The following is an 11999-nucleotide window of genomic DNA, read 5'->3' on the forward strand; positions in this document are numbered from 1 at the left end:
TCCCTAGTCATTATAATCTGGACCTAGGGTTTCCGTGTCCTGGAACCCTCTCAGTATCTTAAACAATTACCAAGGACAAGTTCAAATACTGGGACAAGCTTTGGGGGGGAAAAAAGCAATTAAAATGGAAAAAATAGTATATAAATATATGTAAATTATTCCCCACCAAATGAGATTTAAGCTCATGAATTACTCTCCATCAATGAAACGAATGAGATGGTTGGATGGTATCACGGACTCGATGGACATGAGTTTGAGTAAGCTTTGGGAGTCGGTAAGGGACAGGAAAGCCCGGCGTGCGCAGTCCATGGGGTCACAAGGAGTCAGACATGACTGAGCAACTGAACTGAACTGAATGAAGCGAAATTCCAAAACCGAAATAAAAACTTTTAGTGACACATTTGATCATTAACTGAAGATTTTTAGGACAAATACCAATGGAGTTGAGTACCTAAGATCAACATAATGTGATACATTAGGCATACAATATCCATTATCCAGGTATATGCAATAAATATTGATCAATACATGATTTGAAAGCAAAATGCTTTATTGTGCTATAACTTGAGTGAAACAATATAAACATTTCAGAAGCGTCATCAGAGAGTAACATTTTTCATTTTCTCTCTGATACCTTCACCTAACCCCATTGGAGTTCACTTTTAAACCAGAGCAGGGCCTGGATCAAGAAGTTCCTAGAGAGACAGCTTCTGTTGCCACCATCATCCCCAATAGGATCAAAGCCAGAGCCAAATACTAGCCCCACCCAGATTTGGGGGCCAGACAGAGGGGACTTCATGGAATGTAACCAACTGGCTTGACTTCAAATTCCCAGGGCCATTGTTTCAGGATTAGAATTTATCTCTGGTAGTGGAATAGTTTAATACTGAAATATTCTCATTTTTGAATACTGAATTTAATAGTCTATTTTCAACTAAACATTTAAATATTAATTTAACATGCAATAGTAAATATGAAAATGTTTATATTCATTGTTTAAAAAAATAGTGGTAAATCCTATTCAAGCAAAAAAATCATTTGATTATACAGTTGTCAATATTCTTTAGAAGATTTTGAAACTTGGCTTTTTAATTTTAGTTTCTCAGGTATAATTAAAATAAAATCCATTTTTGTCCATTACTTTGATTTTACATTCTGTTTGAAGCATGTATGATTTTTTTTTTTGCTATCCAGTTTCCGTGTCACTTTGTCACTGTAGTGTTATTTTGTTTGAATCCTTTTACATTAAACTTTTGTGTATTGAGTGGTTGTCATTTTCAGCCAAAATTAAAAAAAAAAAAAGTTTCATAGTATTCTAACACTTGAGGCTATCTTATTTTAAATCCAACTTCAGTTTTAAATGAAAGACAAACAGCATTTTTCCAGAGGGGAAAGAAAATATGTCTGTAATTGATTGGCCATTGGCACTTGGCATACACTATTTATTCCTTGGCCTTTATTTGCAGAGAGGGAAGTGAAGTTGGACAACTAAGTAGAATTTTTCAGTTTCTTTTCTAGAAAAAAAACAACAACACTGGTTAGTCAGTACTATTCCTGGTTCTCAGATGAAGAACTTGAGACTTTGAGAGGTTAAGTAGCTCTCACTCAGGGTCACATAGCTAGTAAGTGACAGAGTCTGCTTGCTAATTCAAGTATATCTGATTCTGAAATCCATGCTCTGTAGCACCTCTGGCCTCATGATTCCACAATTGTAGATCTGCAGGTATTCCCAGGTCAGAGAACATGTATGTTTGAGTTAGTTACAGCCCACTTCAGTGTAAAAGCTCCATGTTAAGTGTTATGTGTATGTAGAAGCAGGCTGGGGCCATAGGAAGGTGATTATTTCAGTCCATCATTACAAAATTGCACACACTGTAGCCTTGTGACAATGCACTCTCTCTTGCAAAAGAGGAGAAAATAGCTGATAGTATCATGACAACAGAGCCCTGTGCAGTAAACTCTCATTAGGTTTGAATTATTATAGCCAGAGGTAGACCCACAGACGTTGTACTGTAATTACATGAAAGGAGCACCATAAAGGCTATTTCTTTTTTTCCCCCCACTCTCAATTCACTCTCAGAACATACCCCGACACCTGGTTCCCAGGACTCAGACTGCACAGTGATCACATCATTGCCAACCCAGGACTCACAGTTACAGGAGCAGAGGCCTCCTACCCTCCTTCATCTCTAGCTTAACCTGCTGTTCCTAACCCCCCACCCTGGTCCTCTGGCCCCACTTCTCCAGACACATTTTCATAAGCCTCAGAAGCTACCTGGCAATATGGCAAATACTGAAGGTTCATCTGGGAGCTGCATTGGGGACCCAGCGGCACCTCTCACATCCCAGTCTCCTTACCCCCACCCAGCAGGCCCAGGCTCCTTTGGACCTGATGTCCTAGACCTCTGCCTCTGGTTTGCACATCCTAGGCTATTCTATTCTCAGTGTTCCAAGATTAATGGTTATTACAGTTTGTAAAAGGAACATTGTTTTTTATTGGGGGATTCTGGAGATCTTACTAGGGAAACGTCTCAATGCCATTTATACTCTACTTGACTGGGTAAAGACTGAGAACTCAGAAGATGTCACAGCATCTTCTATAAATTGAGGTAAAGAGTCATGGATGGGACTAGTTAAAATCAGGCCATTCCTTTGGCCTCTCAACCAAAATGTAGCATCTAAGTGACCACTGAAGTGGTGTATCAGACCCAGGAGGCTGCTGCCAGGAAATGCCTTATCCAAGCACCACCTGTGAAGCAGTCTGAGCTGTAGACTCAGGTTTTTCCTCCTAATCTCCCCTCAGAACCTCCTTTAGGTTCTGCTACAGGCTTCCTTTTAAGAGAAAGAGCCATGCATGTCTGCTTTTGTTGGATGATAAAAAGTAGCTGTAACTGTGACAAAGACATGATGTAGAAGCTGCAATGGAAACACTTTAATTATTTTCCTTCAGTGATGAGAAAAAGAAATATTTTAAGGTAATAATCTAAAATTTTATATTTGTGATTTTAAGTAGTGAGGATAGCTAAATTAGTATAAATAAATAATAGATTTATGGTTATTTCATCTATATCCCTACAAGTTTATATGCGCAAAAGTGAAAGCGAAGGTCACTGGGTTGTGTCAACTCTTTCCCACCCCATGGACTGTAGCCTGCCAGGCTCTTCTGTCCATGGTTACTGGAGTGGGTAGCTGTTCCCTCCAAGGGATCTTCCCAACGCAGGGATCAAACCCAGGTCTCCCACATTGCAGGCAGATTCTTTACCATCTGAGCCACCAGGGAAGCCCAAGAATACTGGAGTGGGTAGCCTATCCCTTCTCCAGCGATTCTTCCTGACCCAGGAATTGAAAGGAGTGGGTAGCCTATCCCTTCTCCAGTGATTCTTCCTGACCCAGGAATTGAATGGGTGTCTCCGGCATTGCAGATGGATTCTTTACCAGCTGAGCTACCAGGGAAGCCCTTATATGCACAAGTGGGACCAAAAAAAAAAATGGGAAAAGGAATATCTCATGGAAAAATGTGGATTCCATCATTTGTTATTAAATGATTGCTTTTTGAATATCTCCGTCTGTTCAAATGTTTGCTTCTATCTCTCAGTAAATCTTAGGTAAGGAATAATGTGATGACAAATAATAATTATTATGACAGCTATATGTAAATAAGTTGGAGAATGAAGATCTGAAAAGGCAGATACTGTAGTTACAAAAGAGTACAGAGAGTTGAAAAAGAAGTGAGGTTTTCAAGAACTTTAACTAAGAAAACCTCAACAAGTCTTAATGATGGACCAGGCATAGAGCATGGTATTATAAATAATGAAGTGAATGTGATCCTGAATTTGAGGACTGTTCTTTGGGTAGGATCACAGTAGTGGCAATGTTAAGACAGGCCTGGATCTAATTGTCTTGATCCTGATTCTTCCCCCTGAATCCATCTAATTAAAGATTGCAGATAAGGACAGGGAAGTCAGCTTTCATGATGCAGTAGTTTGTCATTTTCTCCAGGTGGCAAAACCAACTTCTGTTCAATTCCTACACCTTCACTTAAGGGAGAGAAGAAGCCTAAGATGTGAGAGCTCTGAGGAGAAATGGGAAGAAAACTATGGATTCCCTGGCAAGCCTTGTCCCCAGGAATCCTGCACAAGCACATGCCAAAGGTTATAACCCTTCTCATAGGCTGACAGTTGTTAAATTTGATATTAAGGTCAATTAGATTATACAAAGATAAAGGTCTTTTCTTGCAGAAACTCCACTGAGCCCTTAAGCTCATGTTGCCTTCAGCCCTTTTTCCTCATCCTGGTCTATCTGGTATGTCTAGACCAGATATATCTACCTGGTATAAATATCTCCTGACTTAGCCCAAGCTACTGGGAACAATTCTTCATTCTCACTCTGTTAGGAAAAAACTGTGGGCAGGAAGTAAATCCCAGTAGACACACTAAACGACTCCCCTCCAAAGTCATGCTAGGAAGACTCATATTTATACTTATATTGTTTGGGAGACACTCACAGATACTTTGGAGAGAAGGAGAATTTGATGTTAAAATTCAAAATTAGCTAACTGCTCAAATACTCCAAGGGATGGCTTATATGTATATTGGTGAAACAACGCCTAGATATAAATTGTGAGCTAATGAGTTAGGGTACTATTTAAAACATTATGGCTCTCAGTTTTCTCCAAATTAATACAGCAGATATTCAGAATGCAATTTTAAAAAGATTAGATGAGTTGCACTGTAGTTTTGAAAGTATTGTCCATACATGGTAAAATAAGTAATTAAAGCAGCACAATACAATACGCAATTAAAATAAGACACTGTTCTCCTTTCCTGCCCCCTTAGTCCTACTCCCCGAAACTAACTGTATCAGTCATGAATGCCTTCTCAGAAAGCAACAGGAACCCCTAACAATGGTGGCTGTTGCTGATTTACATGAAATTCAGGGGTAGGTGGTATTGGGTTTGTCTCTGTAGTTTGCGACATAATCAAGAAGCCACGCTTGCGTCACAGTGTACCAGAAATGTCGCATCCTATTGCCACAAGGAGGCTAATACAGCCCTAGGCAGTGCATTCTCAACTGAAAGATTGCCATGCAGGAAGCAATGGGGTAGAAGCAAAAAGAGCTTTCTTCTCATGCACGCCTTCATTTTATGAGGAGGGACATCCTTCCAGAAGCCGTAAGCAGACTTCCTCTCATCTCTCATTCCCAAACAAGAACTGGCTCCTAGCCCTAGACCCACTATGGGCAGAAGAGAATGAGACCCATGACTGATTTAGGTCCATTGTAACTCCTCCCCTGGGTTGGCACATGGCTGCCTCAACATAACCAGTGTTCTGTTGGCAAAACAGAAAGGCAATGGTTATTTGGCAGGCCACTGGTGATGACCACAATAAAAATGATCAACTGGGTTTTACTATCTGCCCAGAAATTTTGTATATTATGTAGTTAAGTAAATATAAGTACTATGTCATGTATCATTATATGAGTATGCCATATACATGGTCACATACATGTTTGTATGTGTATACACAAAAATATCCACACATGATACTTGCTTAGTATCTTACATTTTTAGATAAATGAAGTACTCTATGCATAGTGCTTTGCATACAACTAGCACATAGTTGGCTTTCCTGGTGGCTCAGATAGTAAAGAATCTGCCTCAATGCAGGAGACACAGGTTTGATCCTTGGGTCGGGAAGATATCCTGAAGAAGGAAATGGCAACCCACTTCAGTATTCTTGCCTGGAGAATCCCGTGGACAGGAGAGTCTGGTGGGTCACAGTCCATAGGGTTGCAAAGAGTCAAACATGATTGAAGCGGCTTAGCACGCACACACACACTTTTAAAAGAGAATGTGGATCATTTTCTAGCAAACACTAAATTTTATTTTACTAGTACTTTAAAAAATTATGCCAGCACCTTTATTTTGGACTGTTGAATATTCTTGAGGATATTAGCTGCATAGCTCCTTTTAAGAGAGATAAGAATTACTGTGGTCAGCAATAAATTCCATTTAAACATAGTGAAATAATTTTGTGAATAACTGCTAGGTGACTGAATGTTTACTTTCTGATGACTATCTAGCCACAAATATTTTCTAATCATGTTAATATGCAGGCAGAAGTAAGAAGTTAGATATTAAACATTTTTTGGTGTATTTGCATAAAATATTGTGTTAGCAAATGAATTTTGCATTATTGACAGGCTTTTTTTGCCTTTTCATACTGTTCATGCTGATGCTGAAGCTGAAACTTCAATACTTTGGCTACCTGATACAAAGAACTGACTCATTGGAAAAGACCCTGATGCTGGGAAAGATTGAAGGCAGGAGGAGAAAGGGACGACAGAGGATGAGATGGTTGGATGGCATCACCGACTCTATGGACATGAGTTAGAGTTAGCTCCAGGAATTGGTGATGGAGAGGGAAGCCTGGTGTGCTGCAGTCCATGGGGTCGCAAAGAGTCGGACATGACTGAACAACTGAACTTAACTGATACGCTTTTTGCAAGAAAAAATAACTTCTCTACTATTTGCCTAATTTATGCTGCACAGAGAATATGAGAGTTGTCTGAGAAAATCTTATTGGAAGAGAAAGCCATTATAGATAATTTGTGTGTGTGTAAGTCACTTCAGTCATGTCTACTCTTTGAGACCCCATGGACTGTAGCCCGCTAGGCTCCTCTGTCCATGAGATCTCCAGGCGAGAATACTGGAGTGGGCTGCCATTCCTGTCCAACCCAGTGCTTGAACTCATGTCTCCTAGGTCTCCTGCATTGGTAGGTGGGTTCTTTACCACTAGCGCTACCATAGATACTTTAAGTAAAAGCAAAACATTTTCTTCAAGTATTTGACATAATTGGATGCAAATCTGTGGGAGAAAAGAGAGCAAAGGAGGGTGGTCTCCTTAGTTATCTCTGAACTAGTGTCCTGACCAGGAGTCTCAGGTAGGTGAGTACTGTAAAGAGTCTGGCTTCAAGTTGTCTTTCCGTTGACCTCTTATAGTCCGTAAGGCCAAGTTGTAAAATGGCTTGTATTTAAGGTAAAAACTATATCTTTCAATCCAAAATATATAAATAGCTCATGCAACTCAATATATATATATATATATATATATATATATATATATATATATATAAAACTCAATCAAAAAATAGGCAGAAGACCTAAGTAGATATTTTTTCCAAAGAAGACTTACAGATAGCTAACAGGTACATGAAAAGATGCTCAACACCAATAATTATTAGAGAAATGAACATTAAAACTACAATGAGGTACCACCTCGTACCACTCAGAGTGAGCTATTAAGGAAAAAACCCCCAAAACCACAAATAACAAATGTTGAAGAGGATATGGAGGAAAAGGAACTATTGTACCCTGTTGGTGGGGGGGGGGGGGGGGCGCATATAAATTGGTATATCCACCATGGAAAAACAGTAGGGAGTTTCCTTAAAAAACCAAAAATCAAACTACCATGTGACCCACAATTCCACTTCTGAGTATGTATGCCGAAAAAAATGAAAACACTAATTCAAAAAGATACATGTACCCCAGTGTTCACAGCAGCACTGTTTACCATAGCCAAGCTAGAGAAGCAAACCACTTAATTGCCCACCGACAGATGAACTGATAAAGAAGATGTGGTAGATACATATACACAGTGGAATATTGCTCAGTCATTAAAAAGAATGAAACTCTGCCATTTGCAGCAACATAGACAGACTCTGATATTATGCTTAGTGAAGTAAGTTAGAAGAAGACAAATACTGTATGATATCACTAATATGTAGAATCAAAAAAATACTACAAATGAATGTATATGGAATGTGCATGGACTCACAGACATGGAAAACAAGCGAGTAGTTACCACTGGGGAGAGGAGTAATTTAGGGGTATAGAATTAAAAGATACAAACTACTCTGTACAAAATAGATAAGCAACAAGGCTATATTGAATAGAACAAGGAATTATAGCTATTGTAATAACTTTTAATGGAGTATAATCACTAAAAACACTAAATCACTATACTGTACACCTAAAATTAATATAATATAGTAAATCAACTATAATTTTAAAAAATCTTTAGCCATGTTGGCATTTTAACACGCCACACACACAGAAAAACTGTATCTTTTTGTCTCCCTTTCTCCTTGTTTCTCATCATTTGTCCAAAATAGATTGCTAACTATGAAAATATGATTATACATAAGTTATTTAATGGCTAAGACTTCATGTTTTTTTACTTACAAAGCAAGTGGGTTGAATTAAATAACAGCTAAAATCTCCTCCAGGTCTAAAATTCCAAATGAAAATCAGTGATTCGAGAAGTTATTGGTCATCAGAATCAACTGGAGCCCTTATAAAAATACAGGTTCCTGGATTCAACCTTCGGACATTCTGATTTATTCGTTCATCAAATGATTATGGCAGGCCATAATGTGTGTAATGCATTACATCCTGGGTACACAGTGATGAATGTAACAGATAGAGTCCCGCCTTGCCCCATCCAGCCTCTACAGGAGAACTGAGACTGAGGCCAGTAATCTGTGTTTTAAAAATGCTCTCCAGGCAATTCTGACAACTGGACAGTTTAGAAGAGCAATGTTTCAGACCAAGTGCAAAAAGAGACATTTCTGGGGGATTGTTCTAATTCTGTTTGGGATGAACTCAGATTTACACTCTCGAAAGACTTCTATATGAAAAAATCTTTAGCTTCTCCAAAGTGTGTGTGTATCTTAGATTGAAACATAAATGTTAACAAGAAGAAAACACACACCAGTTGTAGTTACAGAATGCTAGTATGGGTGAGATTTTAGCAAATTAACATTGCTAATTCATACACTAACTACAGACACCTGCACAAGTTAAAAAAATAATATTTGATTTGAAATACTGAGAGTTAAAGCTCAGATGCTTATGCAAATAAATGAATTATTCATTTTGAATTCTATTACTGACTTTGATTTGATCTTTGAAGAACTTTAAAGCCTTACCTACTTTAATGTCCAACAGTTTGATATTTGCTTAACTTTGACTTAATGACCAATGAATGTTGAGATATACAAATATACAATTTATGCTTGCTCTGATCATATGACTCTATTTTTCTTTAAATAATGCCAGACTTAGAATTTACCAAAAATGAAATTAATGAAAGAATCCCTGTTTGTGTGCCACTAGATTATAAAACAATTTGACCTAACTCCAGGAAGTTAGGTAATTCTAGGACGCCATAAGGATAAATGTTAACAAAGGAGCAATGAATAGTCAACTTTTAATTGTTTCATTTTTAAGTTAGTCAGACTCTTTATCACAAGTTTTTTCCCCCATCAACATCTACATTCCAATATGGCCATTAAAAAAGAAAAAGATACCATTTGAAGCAGTCCATGTCTACTTATTGAAGTTTTTCGTATCAATCAGGGTTCCAGCAGGTGGTTCAAATGAAGAGGGATCACAAGCAGCTGAAGGCTGGGGGAAGGGAATAAGGAAGGGATGTGAGAAGACAGTTCAGTTCAGTTGCTCAGTCGTGCCCGACTCTTTGTGACCCCAAAGACTGCAGCACACCAGGCTTTCTTGTTCATCACTAACTCCCGGAGCTTACATAAACTCATGTCCATAGAGTCAGTGATGCCATCCAACCATCTCATTGTCTGTCATGCCCTTCTCCTCCTGCCTTCAATCTTTCCTAGCATCAAGGTCTTTTCCAAAGAGTCAGTTCTTTGCATCAGGTGGCCAAAGTACTGGAGTTTCAGCTTCAGCATCAGCCCTTCCAATGAATACTCAGGATTGATTTCCTTTAGGATTGACTGGTTGGATCTCCTTGCTGTCCAAGGGACTCTCAAGCGTCTTCTCCAACACCACAGTTCAAAAGCATCAATTCTTCAGTGCTTAGCTTTCTTTATGGTCCAACTTTCACATCCAAGGAGGTGGTTAATGTGGAGGAAATAAGGAAAATCCCCAGACTCTTTAAGAAGACAGTTTATAGTGGGTGTTTACAACTCTGCGGCATGCTTCATGCATAGACTATTTACTTTGTGGATCCAGGACTGTTTTCAAATCTAAATTCTGTTTTTGGTTTCAAACAACTTTTTATTTTCTGTTTTCACTAAACTCTACCTGCAAGAATTACATGTTTTTGTGCTGCCTCCTCTTCACATTAGTTATTATATTATTAGGAGTAAATTGTAACAGCCAAATCTAATACAAAAAATTATTTTGGATTAACTGTAAATTGCTCCTTTAATTAAGTAAAGATAATCCAGAATATTATTTTGGTGATTAAAATAATAGGATTAAATCATAATTCAGCTTATACGTACATTCTCTCTTATTATGGGGAGTTGGCCGCGTGGTTACAGAACCTCCGTCACTTGCGTGGGTGTGGGCCTGAGTCAACACTCACACAAAAGCTTGTCTCCTTGAATGCCTGGGTAATTGAAAATGCCAAGACACATTTTATAAATTCAACAAGGAAAAGAGTAATCATCGTTAATGTTGCTGAAAACCTGGAGGAAAAATTGGCTTTGATAGGCTGCAAGATGAAATGACAGCAGCTCAAATGTCATTGCCTAGAGGAGGACAACCAGAGTTAGGCTAGCTGCCACTCATGTGGCTTCACGAAAGGTTACCCAGAAGGGATGGCACCCACTGCAGGAAGCAGAAATGTCATTGTCAGGACCTGACGTTCTTGGAGTGCAGGATATAAAAAACCAAAGGCAATTTGATCCAGAATTTGATAGATTGTGCACCATATAAACTGATCTATACATCCGGAAAGCAAGAATACCTTTCCCAAGAAAACACGTGAACAAGAGCACGGGAACACTAATATCAAAAAGAAAGATGCTAGTTACTAGTTTTAAAGGCAAAATTTCCAAATTCTTTTTCTCATGTGTGAAAGTCACCACAGGTAAAAGGCAGAGGGTGGGCTGTAGGAAAGCCCATTCAATTCTATTCTATTTGCAAGTTTAAAATTTAAGGTAGATTTTGGCCATATGTATATTTACAATTATTTTCAAGTAACCTTAGCAGACTTTATTTCACAATTATTTCATTGTGAAATAATTACATTGTGAAAAGTTTAAGGCTTGATTCTGTTTGCAGCAAATGTTTCCCATTTTTTAAAACAAATACTTCCATCCTTCACTCCCTTCCAAGAACTCAATGGCTTCTCACTGCCAATAAGACTGTCACATGATAATGTATTTAGGAATTAGTTAATGATTTGGTTCTCTTTACCCAAATAGATTCAATAGGTTCTCTTTACTACAATTAGATTCAAGGGTTTAGATCTGATAGATAGAGTGCCTGAAGAACTATGGATGGAGGTTCATGACATTATACAGGAGGTGGTGATCAAAACCATCCCCAAGGAAAAGAAATACAAAAAGGCAAAATAGTTGACTGAGGAGGCCTCACAAATAGCAGAGAAAAGAGAAGCGAAAGGCAAAAGAGAAAAGGAAAGATATACCCATCTGAATGCAGAGTTCCAAAGAATAGCAAAGAGAGAGAAGAAAGTTTTCCTAAGTGAACAATGCAAAGAAATACAGGAAAACAACAGAATGGGAAGGACTAGAGATCTCCTTAAGAAAATTAGAGACACCAAGGGAACATTTCATGCAAAGATGGGCTCAATAAAGGACAGAAATGGTATGGACCTAACAGAAGTAGAAGATATTAAGAAGAGGTGGCAAGAATACACAGAAGAACTATACAAAAAAGATCATCGTGACCTAGATAACCACGATGGCTCTCATCTACAGCCAGACATCCTGGAATGTGAAGTCAAGTGGGCCTTAGGAAGCATCACTGTGAATAAAGCGAGTGGAGGTGATGGAATTCCAGTTGAGCTACTTCAAATCCTAAAAGATGATGCTGTGAAAGTGCTGCACTCAATATGCCAGCAAATCTGAAAACTCAGCAGTGGCCACAGGACTGGAGAAGGTCAGTTTTCATTCCAATCCCAAAGAAGGGCAATGCCAAAGAATGTTAAAACTACCAC

At 38.5% G+C, this 11999-nt stretch overlaps 1 non-coding gene across 1 annotated transcript; it reads right to left on the reverse strand.

The window, feature by feature from the left end:
* Nucleotides 1-2060: 2060 nt before the first annotated feature.
* Nucleotides 2061-2143, reverse strand: LOC139183727 (small Cajal body-specific RNA 18). Its single transcript, XR_011567348.1, has one exon. It is a non-coding gene; the product is annotated as a small Cajal body-specific RNA 18 (non-coding RNA).
* Nucleotides 2144-11999: the final 9856 nt, after the last annotated feature.

The sequence above is a fragment of the Bos indicus genome, chromosome 6 (genome assembly GCF_029378745.1).
Source record: "Bos indicus isolate NIAB-ARS_2022 breed Sahiwal x Tharparkar chromosome 6, NIAB-ARS_B.indTharparkar_mat_pri_1.0, whole genome shotgun sequence".
Classification (NCBI taxonomy): Eukaryota; Metazoa; Chordata; class Mammalia; order Artiodactyla; family Bovidae; genus Bos; species Bos indicus.